The 16,623-nt window shown below is 37.0% G+C and overlaps 1 long non-coding RNA gene and 1 pseudogene across 2 annotated transcripts; both read right to left on the bottom strand.

Moving 5' to 3' along the window:
- Positions 1-831: 831 nt before the first annotated feature.
- On the bottom strand, positions 832-14,668 carry LOC146314758 (uncharacterized; annotated as a pseudogene). The gene is made up of 7 exons (XR_014771906.1): positions 14,623-14,668; positions 13,634-13,948; positions 11,874-12,206; positions 4,154-4,270; positions 3,226-3,254; positions 2,365-2,436; positions 832-1,571 (listed from the first exon to the last, which is right to left on the bottom strand). The product of XR_014771906.1 is annotated as an uncharacterized LOC146314758 (transcript).
- On the bottom strand, positions 10,499-11,738 carry LOC146314759 (uncharacterized). Its single transcript, XR_014771901.1, has 3 exons — positions 11,637-11,738; positions 11,518-11,549; positions 10,499-11,343 (listed from the first exon to the last, which is right to left on the bottom strand). It is a non-coding gene; the product is annotated as an uncharacterized LOC146314759 (long non-coding RNA).
- Positions 14,669-16,623: the final 1,955 nt, after the last annotated feature.

Here is a 16,623-nt window from a genome sequence, read left to right as displayed (position 1 = left end):
CTTGACTTAAACACCTTGATAAATTGACGTGCAAAGATAAAATCTATAGTAAGACACTCCCTGCAGGATTTCACAGGCTTATTCTGGGATTGCTGCGACATAAAATGCCTGATTTCACAACAGCTTTTCTAAGAAATTGTGACTCATATTCTGGTATTTTTTTTTGGCATCTTTGCAAAGATATTGTAGGAGGAAGTGAAAATCGAAAAAAAAAGGTTTGTTTTGCTTTTTGTATAATTCAAGGCATCTTGTCCCAGGAAGAATTTGGCCTCACTCTGTTTGAGTATTCTCAATACTCTTACCAAAAAAAGGCTCAGGATTACAAAATTTACAAAATACTTTGTTTGTAAATGAGGAAGTGCAACTGGAGGTATTCTACCAAAAAAAAAAAAAAAAAAAAAACGGAAACTCAAACTCAAAAACAGCAAACACACAAACCTTGAGGTCTTTTCAGCAACTGTGACAAAATTTAAAAAAAGAAAAAAAGTAATAAAACACACAAAAAAACAGTAAATAAAACTTTGAGCTCCTTGTGTTCATGCTGAGCAAAGCAACACAAACGAGACATAACTACTCGATATTTGATAAATTCACTGAGGCACAAATCCAACTGACCACCAGGTCTGAGGAATGACGAGGTACATGTAACGGATTATGTAATCTGGATACAAAAAAAGTAACTGTATACCTTTGCAGTCACAGATAAAAATACATAATCAGATTACGGATACATTTTGTAAAAATTTGGATTATTTTTGTAAAATCAAATTTTGAATACAAGGCAGCACACATTGCTCACACAGCTGTCACAGTCTTAAATCAATCAATCAATCAATCAATCAATAATTTGTGTGCAACAAGGGAAGGAACAGACCTAACAAACCTAAAAATAATGAACATAAAATACTTAGAGGTGCAACAATTAATCTGCTATTAATCAATTATTAAATTAATCTGCATCTGTTTTGAAAATCACTGAATTGTTTGTATTTTTTTAATAAAAAATATCCAAATTCTCCAATTCCAGCTTCTAAAATGTGAATATTTTCTGGTTTCTTTACTCCTCTCTGACAGTAAACTTTATATTTTTGATGTCTGATGACTTTGTTCCACGTTTTTGACCATTTTCTGATATTTGATGGACCAAAACCTAATCGATTAATTGAGGAAATAAACCCATTGATCAGTGATAAAAGTAAATGTTAGTCGCAGCCCTAAAAACACTATATTAAGCTAAACATTTTCACCACACTTTATACTGAGGTAATCCAAAAGTAATGGAAAGTAATCAAATTACATTACTTTAATATTGTGATACGTTACTGACTACATTTTTTTTAACAGGTAATTAGTAACTGTATCAGAATACATTTTTAAAGTAGCCCTCTCGTGCCTGCTGACCACTTCCTGTCAGACAGAAAACACTTTTATGAGCATGACACTATGGGAAGTTTCATTTCCTCTTATTTATTTTGGTTTGCTGACGAAGCGATGGAGGCTGCTGGCATCACTGTCTGCTTCTGTCTTCACTAAGTCCTGACTGTAGAATAAGTGACCTCCTCCTCTTTGGCCTGGATGAGACAAACCAGGGATTAAACACGAATCACACCATTAAATAAAAACTGTAACTTTGTGGTGAACTGTCTATTTTGTGGTAAACAACTGGTTTTCATTCACTTTAGGATAAAATACCAAGATAAAGATCACAACTTTAGTTAACACATTAGTATACACCTCACTGTGCCACTTCTTGCACTACAGAGTAATCAATACACACATTATTATACTAATCAAACCAATAACTAACAGCAGTCAATGTCTGACAACTTTATCATCTTTTGCCTAGTGTTTTTATAGTCACAACAAAATGTTAAAAAAAAATCTACATGTTAGCAGCTTGAATTAAACCAAAACTCCCTGCACTCGGTGGGGGAAGCATTACACCAAACTTCCTTTAAAAATTATGAAATATTAACAATTTCTTGCGTTTCCATAAAAACACATAACTCTAGAAACAAAAAATAAAAGCTGTCATATGCCGACAGGCTTCTTGCCAATTCGGCATCAGTAGAATGTATTTTTGTACAAACTTTATATTTTGGACTTTGTCCTGTCAACTCTCAAACAGCCTCCGCTAGTCAGCTGTGCTATTTTAGTGAGAGAAGACCATCAGAATGAGAAGTGAAATTAAGGTTTATCATTAAAACACTTGGGAGACCTATATCTCCAATAATAGCAATGTTTCCAAGTAAATAAATTATATATACACACATATGTAGATAGATAGACAGACAGACAGACAGACAGACAGACAGACAGGTAGATAGAAAAAAGCATAACTGAATTAAGTATCAAGTCACTCACTTTTCTCCTCGGAGAGGTCACTTGGTTAGGATGGTTGACAGTGACGTAGGTCAGATTGCTCTCTGGTTCATCCTGAAGTACAAACAGAAAGTGAAAACTGTTAGTTTGTATTTATCACGTGGGTTTGTGTTTTTCACTTTATATGGAAATGGATACAAGTGCAACTTAAGTTTGATTTTACAATTGAGATAAAATAATGACCAAATCTCTGATAATGGAATGGTCAGATGTGCTTTATAAAGGGTAACCTTCCTTAATGACTATGTGATGAATTCTGAGATAATATTTTCTGGTGATGTCCAAAACTTAATGTTTTACAGTGTGTCATGCAGGCTGCATACAGGTTGGAACAATAGTAGCAGCAAAAGAAGAACAACATAAACAGCATGGATGTGCAGCACTGAGTGAATAAAGTTAGTTTAATAAAAAAAAAAATAAAGATAAAAGATATAGTTCATTATCATTACCAATGAACAGAGCACTGACCCCTTTTAAAATAAAGGTCTGCAGTTTAATGCTAAGCAAAATGCTACTGACTATCTGTCCCAGTTTGGAATTAATGTGGAATTTTGGATTTTGCATAAACTTAATTGGGTTTTCAGTGTAAGTCATGTTTTCCATCTGCTGTGGAAATCAATGAAGATTAAACATGAGAACCGTTGCTTCACTCTTGAGGCCACTCAGTACCAGGCTACATAATAAGACGGCCCAGCATCCTGGCTAAAATAACTGGAACTAAACCCCACATGGATTGTGATGTGGATAATTATTGTTTAACTACATATAAAGACATCTTTAAAAGCATGAATGTGTTTGGGAACAACTCAGTCGGTTTTTCTCTTGTGGATAAATTTTACTCACAGATTGTTGGTGTGTTGGTTTCTGAGCGCCTGGAGGGAAAAGGTAAAATTTCAAAGATTAGTGACAGAAAATCATTATTTTGTACATGATATACACATTATCCTTTATGCTGCAGACATGGAATACACTTGTTTTTGATTGGCTGGCAGAGGCCTGATGAAATTGTGTCTCCTCACACATCTCTCTCAGCTGAATGTCATGACTTTGAAAACACCAAATGACTTGTTTTAACAACTTTTGTTAGTTTAAAATACTACGGATTGTAAAATAATGCTTGAGGCTGTGCAGTCAGACAGTGACAGATCACAGCCTGAACTTGGAATTTCATCCTCAGAACTGCAGTAAAGTTCAGGCTGCATGCAGCATGTGCAGCTTACGTGTTCATTATAAAATGCCGTTCTTCTGGCTCCATAATTATTAACACCACCAGATAAAATACTGAGGTGATCAGGTGAGGAACCCACATACACCAAGATATTGTGCTTCTGTTTACAGGATAGAAAATGTGTAATTTTTGGGAAAATATTAATCCCTACTCCTCACCACATCACATCACACCTACATATTTTTCGCTCCCGGCGTTCAGCACAAGTCAGCGTCTGTGAATGTTTGTATTATAGGGTGTGAAGTGACACACATTTCAGTGGCATTAAAAATACAATCTGGCTATCGAAGAATGTGTTAACATTTTCAGATGACTCTTAACACACACAATATCGTTTCGGACAATGTTTAACATTTTCAATTTATGAATTGTGCTCATTTTTACCTGATTTCTGGGTGTTTTCTTACTGTTAGACTAGTCAACTAATCTAAATTAAAAATTTGGGTTTAATCGACAATGAAATATATCTCATTTAACATTCAACTCAATACATTATGTGTACCACATTTTGAACAAATGCTGTATTTGTTCTGTTTTACTGACCCTCTCTCACTTCGGCTGGTTTTCTGTGTTTGATGAGGACAGCAGCGATGACAAGCAGCAACACCACCACCCCGACCACCACACCGATGATGATGTAGGTCTGATTAGAAAAGCCATCTGTAGTGAGAGGACACCAGTTAGTTAGTCATCATCTTCTACTTGACCCCTGTCTCTACATTATACTCCAGATTAACAAACAAGCCCTGTGCACTGATGGCCGAAAATGTTTTGCGTAACTTGCTACAAGACATGACTGAGTAAAAGTTGGTTAAATGACATAATCCTGATTGTGACCCTCTCTTCTTTATATGGATATTATGCATTTAGGATAATGCACCAGATGGCCACAGTGCAGTGGCTTCAACATTGAACATCACGTTAGAAATGTTTTGATCTTGAATATGGACGTGATGAAAAACTTTTAAATCCAAAACGTCAACCTTTGAGTAAATGACAAGTGAAACTTTGTCACTGTTGTGCTGCAGATTATCTCACCTGGGTTAGATTTTCCTGGCTGATCGTCTCTTTTGTCACTGTTGAAGACAGGTGTGTAGTCAGTCTCTACCACCTTGTTCCCCCTTTCAATATACTGGCAGGTGTATCTCCTGTTGGTGCCACTCTGACGCTTCACTCTGAGAAAAGAGTGACAGCTGTTCTGTCCGAGGAACTTGTACCCGACACCTTCACCATCCAGCACAGTTCCTGTCTCATCCACCCAGCGGATGATGTTCTGTTGACAACGATTGATTTCACTGTATGTCAACAGAGAGCAGACTAATGTGACTTCACCGTCCCTCTCTGGATCAGCATCTGGAGGAGATGGAGAGACTGAGAGAAAACAAATTACTGTTAACTCAGCATAAAAATGTTTGAGTAACTTTACTATTAGACCCTGTCAAGTTTCTACTCGTCTTCTGTCGTCCTTGTTTTCATGGCTGCAGACGTGGATTAAAGATTAGGCGACAAAACATGTATAGATCTCTGTAATGGTAGATGGAGTTACCTGGTGAGGAGACTCTGTCTGCTCTACCTGAGTTTGGACAGTCATCTGCAGGTGCAGGGAACACTTCCAGTGTCTGTGATCAGTCGTCTATATAAGCACAGTGTTTCTGTTGGTGTCTCTGCCTGTGAAGCCTGACTCAGTGATAAATGTGACTGATCATTTTACAGATCCTGGGATATTTTAACTGACTTTAATCTGGTTCATGGCTTCTAATTTACTAGCTTTATACAGTCCAGATCAACTCTGCTGAGAAGAATGAAGGGAGCTTTTTTTCCGTCTGTTATTATTTTATTTTAATGTATTTCTATGCTCCTGTAAAGCACTTTGAATTGCCTTGTCTTATCTTCTGTGACAGCGAACACAACACATGGTCTTTCAGTTACTACAATGCTGCAAACTGAGCTGATCTACACACAGAACAGATGGTGTCCATAATTATTTTAGTTAAAATAGTAAAAGGAAAAGTATTAATATGGACTGCACCAAATGAATCAGTGGAGTCTGAACAAGTCAAAGGAGTATACGAAATTTTTTAAAAAAAGGAAACCTGTACAGAACATTGATCAATCAGCAAATTGTTTCAATCACTATCCGGGGGAGGGATACTTTTTGCATGACAGAAGGAGAAGGATCACTGCAATTAACACTGTTTTTTTTTACTTTTGCTGAGTTTTGTTTCTGTCTGTTTTTTGTTTGTTTCGTTGTCTTAGTTCAGTAAAAGAGAGAAACTTGAGTTTGGAGAGTTTACGGTTTATTATGGAAAACAGGTGTAAGAATATTTTCTTCCTTCTTTTTGTGAGTTTATTTTGTTTTTTTAGACTAGAAAACAACAACCCCTCTGGTATAGATCTCCCAGTTGAGTATGGAGAAGAGGGGAGGTGAGGGAGGACATCAGCGCTGTAAAGTATGTCACTGCTTTTTGTAACTGCTGAGTCAGCATTTCCATTTGAAAAAACTTGAAAAGAATGATGATAGATTCACCCCTTTAATAACTCTCACTCAGTAAGAAGAAGGATATAAATAAACATGAATTCATCACCGTCCACTTTAATAAGAAAACATATCCTGTCAGACTCCTCGCTTCTCTCTGGTTTTGTTTGAGAAATATCTTGAGACATCAGGGAAGGAGAAAAGGGTTTATAACTGGAATGAGGTTGAGATTTGACACAATGCAACATTTTTGTCCCAAAAAACACATCAAAAGTTAAATTCTCTCTTGATAATCTGATAAACAAGTTTTCATGGAAATGAGACTCACTTTTAAGAATATTTAGATATGTAATTATATCCTGATCAGTTCTCTTCCCTCGCCGACAGCTGAAGCGACCAAAATCCTCAGCAGTGATGTTGTTAATGAACAAAGAGCAGTCAGAGTCCAGACTCAGCCTGTCAGCTCGGACTGAGCTCTTCACTACTTTTCCTTCCTGAACGTCATTGAAAGTCTGAGACAGGTCTCTGTTGTAAAGCCATGAAACGATGGAGCATGTTGTGTCAGAGACTGATGCTCTGCCACAGGACAGAGTGACATCATGTCCAGGACTTTTGTAGAGATAGAAGAATTCTACACTGATGCCTGCTGGAAAGAAAAGAACATGTTCTGTAAGAAAAGATGCATTAAATAAAAAATCATCTGCATGGACTCATTAAACACTGAACATGAGGATTTTGTTTAATTCTCAATAAAGAAACAAAACAGATCATCCAGTTCTGAACTGGGATTTTTAAATTGTTTACATTTGCAGCCACATGGAGGGAGTGTGTCACCCTCTGCCTTCTAATGATGGTCTTTATATGAGAGTCAGTTTAATTTATTTCATCAGTCCATTGTGAAAAACTTGCATGGACCTATTGACAGAATATGGCAGAAATGGAATATAACATTAATAAGTATGTTTACATTTATGTATAATCACCAGAAAATTGAAAAAAAATGTGTTTTTGTCATCTTAGAATGAGCCTTTTATATCTACAGAGAGCCGAGGTCCTCTTATATGGAGGCTGCCATACTTCTGCACTGTAAATACCTCAATTTTATATCACTTGGATCGAGTTTCAAAGAAAACTGTGCAGGATTTTCCACCAAAACAAGGCTTAGACTCATAAAAAAAATAATTTCTCTCAATAATCACCCACAACCCTCCAGGAGTTCAACTTGGTCAAGGTAATTATTCACAATAGTCTTTATCTCATTATGAAAATGTCAAATTTCTCTAAAACTGTGATCAACATTCAAATAAGAAATCAGAGCTTTACCTTCAAACTGAAGCACAAAAATAAGGATTAACTCCAGTTGAGACATTTTGCGTCCGTTCTCTGTCAGCAGGTTGCGTTGTGTTAAGATTTTCTCACATACTGCACATCTTTAGGTTATGATGTTTTTCCGCTTTGTGGTTGAATGACTGTGTGAAAAATAACTTGAGAAACAGCAACACCCACCACCCAGTGAGCAGCCTTACAACACTTCTGTTTCCTCCTAAACAGGCTGCAAACTACAGCAACAATTAAAAGAAACTTCTTTCACAAACTGCACTTGTGTCTGTTCATAGATTACAAAGAAATAACATTTTGATATAATTCTTGGACAGAATGACTCAAATAGAAGTAATCTAATGTTATCAATGACTGAAGAAACATTTAAAGTGACTTGACTGAACAGAGATACAGATCAGACGTCACTGATGCTGCAGGAAATGATCAGACTTCCTCCAAATGTACATGTTAATACTTATTAATATCTTAATTTACAAACACTAAATACAATTGTTTATCATTGTTAATCTAATCAGCTTGTGCGTCTGTGGAACATAAATATGTTGCTCACAGTACAGAGAAATGTAAATGTTTTAATTTCCATTCCATCATTTAAGTGGCGTAATAAAAAGAGGAAGTGTTTGATGAGAACAACATGACTGTGCTCAAAATAACACACTCCTGTACGACACACTACACACTCAATCAGTATGAACATACTGCCGACTAAATGAATTTAAAGCCCATTATGTCAGATTTCCCTAAAACAGCATGTTTCTGGATGATGAACACTTTAAAGTTGAAGTTTCAGTCAACATCAAATCTACTTTTGATCACTTGGGACTTAATGGCATTTGATTTTTTTGTCTCTATTATTTTGCTTTACTTTCTTTTGTCTCTGGGATGTAATAATTTTCCTACACATAATGGTTGTTGGTTTGTTAACTTTCAGCGAGTTGCAGCGACAGTTCATCAAACCGTCCTGCTGATGTCGTCATGCTGACTCAGTGTCAGTCACGCAGAAAGTAATGTGCCATTTCTTCTGTTAAACTAAATTTAGTCACATTTTGAGTTAGCAGAGGAATCACGCTGGAAAATGACATCATGATTTACAGTTTGATTTTTGGTTGAGCTGTTGACAGACTGTAATCACTGTGATCATTCTTCCAGTCCTTACTGCCAGTGAAGAGGAAGTGCCACACACTTCACAGCACAGAGGGAGAGAGAGCGAGTGAATACTGACAGTCACTGCTGCAGTGCGCCCCCATGTGGTCAAATTTGTTGCTTCATGTACACACTTGAGTCACTATTAACACAATATACAGTATGTTAATGACAATTTGTTGTGTCAGAATATATATTATTACCTGAGATAATTATGTTGCAACATAATACAAACACTTCTGTTCAGTATTTTTCCTGCCCCACTCAGATCTTTCATTGATAAACTGATTTCTAATCACTCATTCCTTAGCAAAATTATTGATAAAGTTGTCCACAAGCAACCAACAAAATAAAGCATCTCCACCAATCTGACTTTTGACCAAATCATAGTACAGAAACAGCCTTGGTCAAAGTTACTCATGAGTCAAGGATGAACAGTGACAATCGTAGAGTTTCTATTTCAGTGCTGTTGGATCTAAGGGCAGTTTTTGACATTATTGATCAAGATATTTTAATGTAGAGACTTGAGAGGTGGGTTGGCCTGTCTGGGTCGGCCCTGGACTGGTTTTTATCACACCTCAAAAGACGTGATTTTAGTGTTCGTCTTGGGAATTTCATCTCCTGTGGTGTTCCTCAGGGGTCAGTTTTAGGCCCATTATTTTTTAATCTATACTTACTGACTCTGGGAGAACTTTTCCAGAAGTACATGTGAATAAGGTCACATGCAGGGTTTTTATATATTCTGAAAGTCTTGTTTATGTTTTTGAATATGTAAGTTTTAAAGAATTGTGATGATTTAATGAAGCCTCATAAAATTGAATTCTGTCTTCAAGTCAAACTCTTCAGCAGCCAATCTGCTCTTAACTAAAAGTTCAGATGCTTTAAAGACTAACCAAAGCTTTTAAATACACAAAAATGAAATGCAATGAAGGCTGAAAAACTACAAACATTATATGCAGTACATGTTTCTGTCCTGGGGAACAAACCCTGTCCTCTGGATACTTTAATGATAGTTTGTTGTTTGAAAACCCACAAGATGGCGCTCATGTTCTTTGATGGCTCCACGTCTCAGAAGACAGACTGTAGTCACATTATGGTGGTGCTCAGGACGTACGTTAATGTTTGTAAATGTTTCTAAATCTTTAAATTTCATCACATGTGATCTAATAAACAGACTGCTGGTATGTTCTACTGTGTTCATCTTATTTAAAAGTCTCATTGCTCTTGTCTGTAATACATGCAAAGGTTTAGTATTTGTCATATTTGTGTTGCCTCACACCTCTGTGCGCTACGAAGTGAAGAAAAATCTAAAGTGTCATTTACTTTGTATAAAATTCCAATACTTTTACACACTTTTCTCTTTATAGATTCAATATGAGACTTCCAAGTAAGTTTGTGCTGCATTATGACTGACAGAAAATTAATTATATACATGAAAATTTTGAGTTATAGCATCTTGTCTTTTTGTGGGATTATATAAATACATATAGAATGGGCAAATTATATTTAAGTTTAATTTAAAACATGTACATATAGAAATGTCATAAATAACTGTCACATGTTGCTGTTCTGCAATCAACATTTGGTTTTGTTTAAAATATTCAGTTCTCATCCTTTCTCAATTTATTCTTTTTTGAAATGATATAACTTTTAAAAAGCAATTATTTAGTCATGAAAATGAACCTGTCAGTGCTGTTTTGGCAACAGAATCCAAAAAATGAGTGGGTTAAGCCTTTTCCAGGCAATATGAATGTGAGAATAATAATAATGTTTTATTAAATTCAAGTCCTTGGTAAATAATTGTTGCTGTGAATTTGCTGTTAAATTTCATTATAAATGGCATTAAAAAGGTCTTTAAAAAGTCTCCAGTTTAACTTGATGAACCCTGGAGGTACTCTGTAATAGTTAGACACACTCAGGCTGAACATATAAACTGATGGTTAATAGAACACAAGACTACTAACACAAGAAAAAATAAACTGTGACTGATAATAAAAGAAAATGTTCAGCTCAACAGAAATAAAACAGAGAACAAAAGCAGTACAATCATTTAAAGCATAATTAATCTTTTATTTGACTTATTTTGAAGCAGAAAAACCTTCCAACAAGCTGAAAACATGTTATGAAGCAGAGTAAATAGTTACTGTATTTACACATCCAGCAGACCAGCATCACATCTGACTTTGGTCCAGCTGATAAATCTAATCCCAACATTAACTTGTCTTTTAGCTCCGTTTTGGTCTCCACCAACTCCAAAGACCAATATCTGGTTCTTTAGCTTCTATTTGTTATTACATGTCCAACAAGTTGTCTCAAACTGTGTCCATCTGTTTGATGCTTAACAGGTACTTTACACTAGAAAACTATAAACTTAAATGTGCCATAAAATTAGAACTGTAAGCTAAATGAGGCTAAAAAGATATGAAGAGCTGCAAAGTTTGATATATTTCTCAGCTGTCAACTTTCTTTTACAGTACAAGTACATTTGTCCCTTTGTTCATGTAAAAAAAAACACTGATGTAAATGATTTGCCATCTGAAAATATATAAAATGCTTGCTGGTGACAAAGAAAACTTTTTGGATGTAAAAAGAGCCAGCAATGTCCTAAACATCAAGTCACTGTAACTCAAAGCTTCGATCACTCATCTCTGTGCTCATATTTGACTTTCTGGTGAATCGACGTCGTTGTGGAAGTTGTGGATCAGTGCAGTCTAACAGCAGCTGGACCTGCTTCTACATTTTCATAATTGACCTCGTCGCCGTCCTTCTGCACCTGTGAAACACAAAAACACAACAAATGAGATTCAGAAAAAATCCTTCGAGAGAACAAACTGTTGACGTTTGTACCAGAGGGACTGCGGCCTCTGTGATCACAGAAGTAAAAACAGACTCAAATTAAAAATTACATCTTTAATTTTCAAAAATCATAACATTTTCTTTTACTCACTTTGTTGTCGTTGTTACAAAGTTTAGCTTTCACTGGGGGGGGAAACAATAGAAAGTTGCATTAATATTCTGACAGTGTGATATGAATCTTCTACTAAACGATGCTCTGAATTTCCTCACTTCTGTCTCTGAAGAGAAGAACAGTGATCACAATGAAGAGGATCAGTCCTGTGATTTTCAGAGCCAACATGATGCTGCTCAGAGGCCAATCTGTGGAACCTGTTCAGCATGATTTAGAAGAAAATAACATCGAGTTAGAACATCGCTCCAGAAATATCTAATGAAAATACTTCAACTCAACCTTTTGAGAAACCAACAGGAAAAACTGTGTATCAGGTGTGCTGCAGATTATCTCACCTGGCTTAGATTTTCCTGGCTGATCGTCTCGTTTGTCACCGTTGAAGACAGGTGTGTAGTCAGTCTCTACCACCTTGTTCCCCCTTTCAATATACTGGCAGGTGTATCTCCTGTTGGTGCCATTCTGACGCTTCACTCTGAGAAAAGAGTCACAGCTGTTCTGTCCGAGGAACTTGTACCCGACACCTTCACCAAACAGCACAGTTCCTGTCTCATCCACCCAGCGGATGATGTTCTGTTGACAACGATTGATTTCACTGTATGTCAACAGAGAGCAGACTAATGTGACTTCACCGTCCCTCTCTGGATCAGCATCTGGAGGAGATGGAGAGACTGAGAGAAAACAAATAACTGTTAATTCAGCATAAAAATGTTTGAGTAACTTTACTATTAGACCCTGTCAAGTTTCTACTCGTCTTCTGTCGTCCTTGTTTTCATGGCTGCAGACGTGGATTAAAGATTAGGGGACAAAACATGTATAGATCTCTGTAATGGTAGATGGAGTTACCTGGTGAGGAGACTCTGTCTGCTCTACCTGAGTTTGGACAGTCATCTGCAGGTGCAGGGAACACTTCCAGTGTCTGTGATCAGTCGTCTATATAAGCACAGTGTTTCTGTTGGTGTCTCTACCTGTGAAGCCTGACTCAGTGATAAATGTGACTGATCATTTTACAGATCCTGGGATATTTTAACTGACTTTAATCTGGTTCATAGCTTCTAATTTACTAGCTTTATACAGTCCAGACCAACTCTGCTGAGAAGAATGAAGGGAGCTTTTTTCCCGTCTGTTGTTATTTTATTTTAATGTATTTCTATGCTCCTGTAAAGCACTTTGAATTGCCTTGTCTTATCTTCTGTGACAGCGAACACAACACATGGTCTTTCAGTTACTACAATGCTGCAAACTGAGCTGATCTACACACAGAACAGATGGTGTCCATAATTATTTTAGTTAAAATAGTAAAAGGAAAAGTATTCATATGGACTGCACCAAATGAATCAGTGGAGTCTGAACAAGTCAAAGGAGTATAAGAAATTTTAAAAAAAAGGAAACCTGTACAGAACATTGATCCATCAGCAAATTGTTTCAATCACTATCTGGGGGAGGGATACTTTTTGCATGACAGAAGGAGAAGGATCACTGCAATTAAGACTGTTTTTTTTTTTACTTTTGCTGAGTTTTGTTTCTGTCTGTTTTTTGTTTGTTTCGTTGTCTTAGTTCAGCCAAAGAGAGAAACTTGAGTTTGGAGAGTTTACGGTTTATTATGGAAAACGGGTGTAAGAATATTTTCTTCCTTCTTTTTGTGAGTTTATTTTGTTTTTTTAGACTAGAAAACAACAACCTCTCTGGTATAGATCTCCCAGTTGAGTATGGAGAAGAGGGGAGGTGAGGGAGGACATCAGCGCTGTAAAGCATGTCACTGCTTTTTGTAACCGCTGAGTCAGCATTTCCATTTGAAAAAACTTGAAAAGAATGATTCACCCCTCTAATAACTCTCACTCAATAAGAAGAAGGATATAAATAAACATGAATTCATCACCGTCCACTTTAATAAGAAAACATATCCTGTCAGACTCCTCGCTTCTCTCTGGTTTTGTTTGAGAAATATCTTGAGACATCGGGGAAAGAGAAAAGGGTTTATAACTGGAATGAGGTTGAGATTTGACACAATGCAACATTTTTGTCCCAAAAAACACATCAAAAGTTAAATTCTCTCTCAATGATCTGATAAACAAGTTTTCATGGAAACGAGACTCACTTGTAAGAACATTTAGATGTGTAAATATATCCAGATCAGTTCTCTTCCCTCGCCGACAGATGTAGAGACCAACATCCTCAGCAGTGATGTTGTTAATGACCAAAGAGCAGTCAGAGTCCAGACTCAGCCTGTCAGCTCGGACTGAGCTCTTCACTACTTTTCCTTCCTGAACGTCAGTGAAAGTCTGAGACGGGTCTCTGTTGTAAAACCAGTCAATGTTGGAGCATGTTGTGTCAGAGACTGATGCTCTGCCACAGGACAGAGTGACATCATGTCCAGGAATGTTGTAGAGAAAGATGAATTTTCCACTGATGCCTGCTGGAAAAAAAAAAAAGAACATGTTCTGTAAGAAAAGATGCATTAAATAAAAAATCATCTGCATGGACTCATTGAACACTGAACATGAGGATTTTACTGTATTTTATTCTCAATAAACAAACAAAAAAGGTTGTGAAGTTCTGGATTGAGTTTTTATATTTGCAGCAACATGGAGGGAGTGTGTCACCCTCTGCCTTCTAATGATGGTCTTTATATGAGAGTCAATTTTAATTTATTTATCAGTTCAGTATGAAGGATTTACATGGATCCATTGGCAGAATTAGAACACAACATTAATAAGTATGTTTACATTAATATATAATCACCAGAAAATTAAAAAAAAAAGTGTTTTTGTCATCTTAGAATGAGCCTTTTATATCTACAGAGAGCCGAGGTCCTCTTATATGGAGGCTGCCATACTTCTGCACTGTAAATACCTCAATTTTATATCACATGGATCAAGTTTCTTGGAAAACTATGCAGGATTTTCCTCCAAAACAAGACTTAGACTGATAAAAAAAAAAAAAAAAATTCTCTCAATCATCAACCACGACCCTGCAGGAGTTCAACTTGGTCAAGGTAATTATTCACAATAGCCTCTATCTCATTATGAAAATGTCAAGTTTCTCAAAAATTCTGAGCAACATTCAAATAAGAAATCAGAGCTTTACCTTCAAACTGAAGCACAAAAATAAGGATTAACTCCAGTCGAGACATTTTGCGTCCGTTCTCTGTCGGCAGGTTGCGTTGTGTGAAGATTTTCTCATGTGCTGCAAATCTTTAGGTTATGATGCTTTTTCCGCTTTGTGGTTGAATGACTGTGTGAAAAATAACTTGAGAAACAGCAACACCCATTACCCAGTGAGCAGCCTTACAACACTTCTGTTTCCTCCTAAACAGGCTGCAAACTACAGCAACAATTAAAAGAAACTTCTTTCACAAACTGCACTTGTGTCTGTTCATAGATTACAAAGAAATGACATTTTGATATAATTCTTGGACAGAATGACTGAAATAGAAGTAATCTAATGTTATAAATGATTGAAGAAACATTTAAAGTGACTTGACTGAACAGAGATACAGATCAGACGTCACTGATGCTGCAGGAAATGATCAGACTTCCTCCAAATGTACATGTTAATACTTATCAATATCTTAATTTACATGTTAAAAAAACTAAATACAATTGTTTATCATTGTTTTTTAGACTAATCTAATCAGCTTGTGCGTCTGTGGAACATAAATATGTTGCTCACAGTACAGAGAAATGTAAATGTTTTAATTTCCATTCCATCATTTCAGTGGCGTAATAAAAAGAGGAAGTGTTTGATGAGAACAACATGACTGTGCTCAAAATAACACCCTCCTGTATGACACACTACACACTCAATCAGTATGAACATACTGCCGACTAAATTAATTTAAAGCACATTATGTCAGATTTCCCTAAAACAGCATGTTTGTGGATGATGAACACTTTAACTGAAGTTGAAGTTTCAACATCAAATCAACCGTTGATCTCTTGGGATTTGATGACATATGATTTGTTGTCTCCATTGTTTTGCTTTACTTTCTTTTGTTTATGGGATGGCCTGGTCTCGACTTCGCTGCTGCTCATCCCTCATCTGGTGGTTCTGAACTCCTCACCTCGTCGACCTCGCCTCCTGTAAGCCCCTCTCCGTCACTTCTGCCAGGAAGTGAACGGAGCTGTTCGGGTCTTCGGTCCTGCTTCTGGGCTCAGCTCAACCCACTCCCCGAGCCTGAAACCCAGAGACTGTGTGTGCTCTAAGCCCAAAGAATGAACTGTTACCTGCGCATCTTCATCTGCCTAATTTACTGTTTTGCCTGTGTATTAGTAAACGTCATTACCGACCCTCACAGATTTCCAGAGTGCTGCATTTGGGTCCTAAATACACCCATCACACTGAAAGCAGTCTTGATGCTCACACTCCAACTTTGTTTTGATTTTGGAGCATCAGATGCAAACTGGAGCTTTTTTTTTCTGCAGCCTCGGAACATGTTTGGGGAGAACTAAATGGAATAAAAAAGGCATGGACTTGAGGAGCGAGTGTTGATGGAGCTGCAGGACCACCTGAAACCAGGTAAAGAGGGAGCGAGAGGGAGAGAGCATGTGACCGATGTGTTGATGTGATATAAAAACCTACTACGATCACGGATCATAATGTTACTGTGGTATGATTTGTCTACTTGTAAAAACTTAATTACTCCGTACTCATTAATCATAAATGTGATGGAGGAGAAAGAGAGCCAGCAGAGAGGAGGGAGGGAGGGTGAAGTGTGTGTGAGGTGTCGATGTGATATAAAAACTTGATTTGATCATGGATCCTGATGTTACTGTACAGTTCTGTGGTTTATACACTGCACTTGTCTCCCCCAGGAGACGTTTGTGTAACAACTCTGGAAGGTTGAGACTCAGGCGCAGAGAACACACAGGAGGCAAAGTGAGGTTCAAATAAAAATCACTGTCTTTACTAGAGTTCAAAAGGCAAACAAAAACAGACAGGAAAAAAGGCACAAAACTAGAATCCCATAAAAAGGCAAAGTCCAAACAAAGTCATGGGGCCAAACACAGCAAAACAAGAAGCAGCACCACTGACAACAAAGACAATCTGGCAAAGACATGTGGAGCTGGTGGGGGTATAAATACACAG

The sequence above is a fragment of the Lutjanus erythropterus genome, chromosome 15 (assembly GCF_056507025.1).
Source record: "Lutjanus erythropterus isolate fLutEry1 chromosome 15, fLutEry1.hap2, whole genome shotgun sequence".
Lineage (NCBI taxonomy): Eukaryota > Metazoa > Chordata > Actinopteri > Lutjaniformes > Lutjanidae > Lutjanus > Lutjanus erythropterus.
The sequence above is the reverse complement of the archived record's forward strand: the minus strand, read 5'-3'. Positions and strand labels throughout refer to the sequence as shown.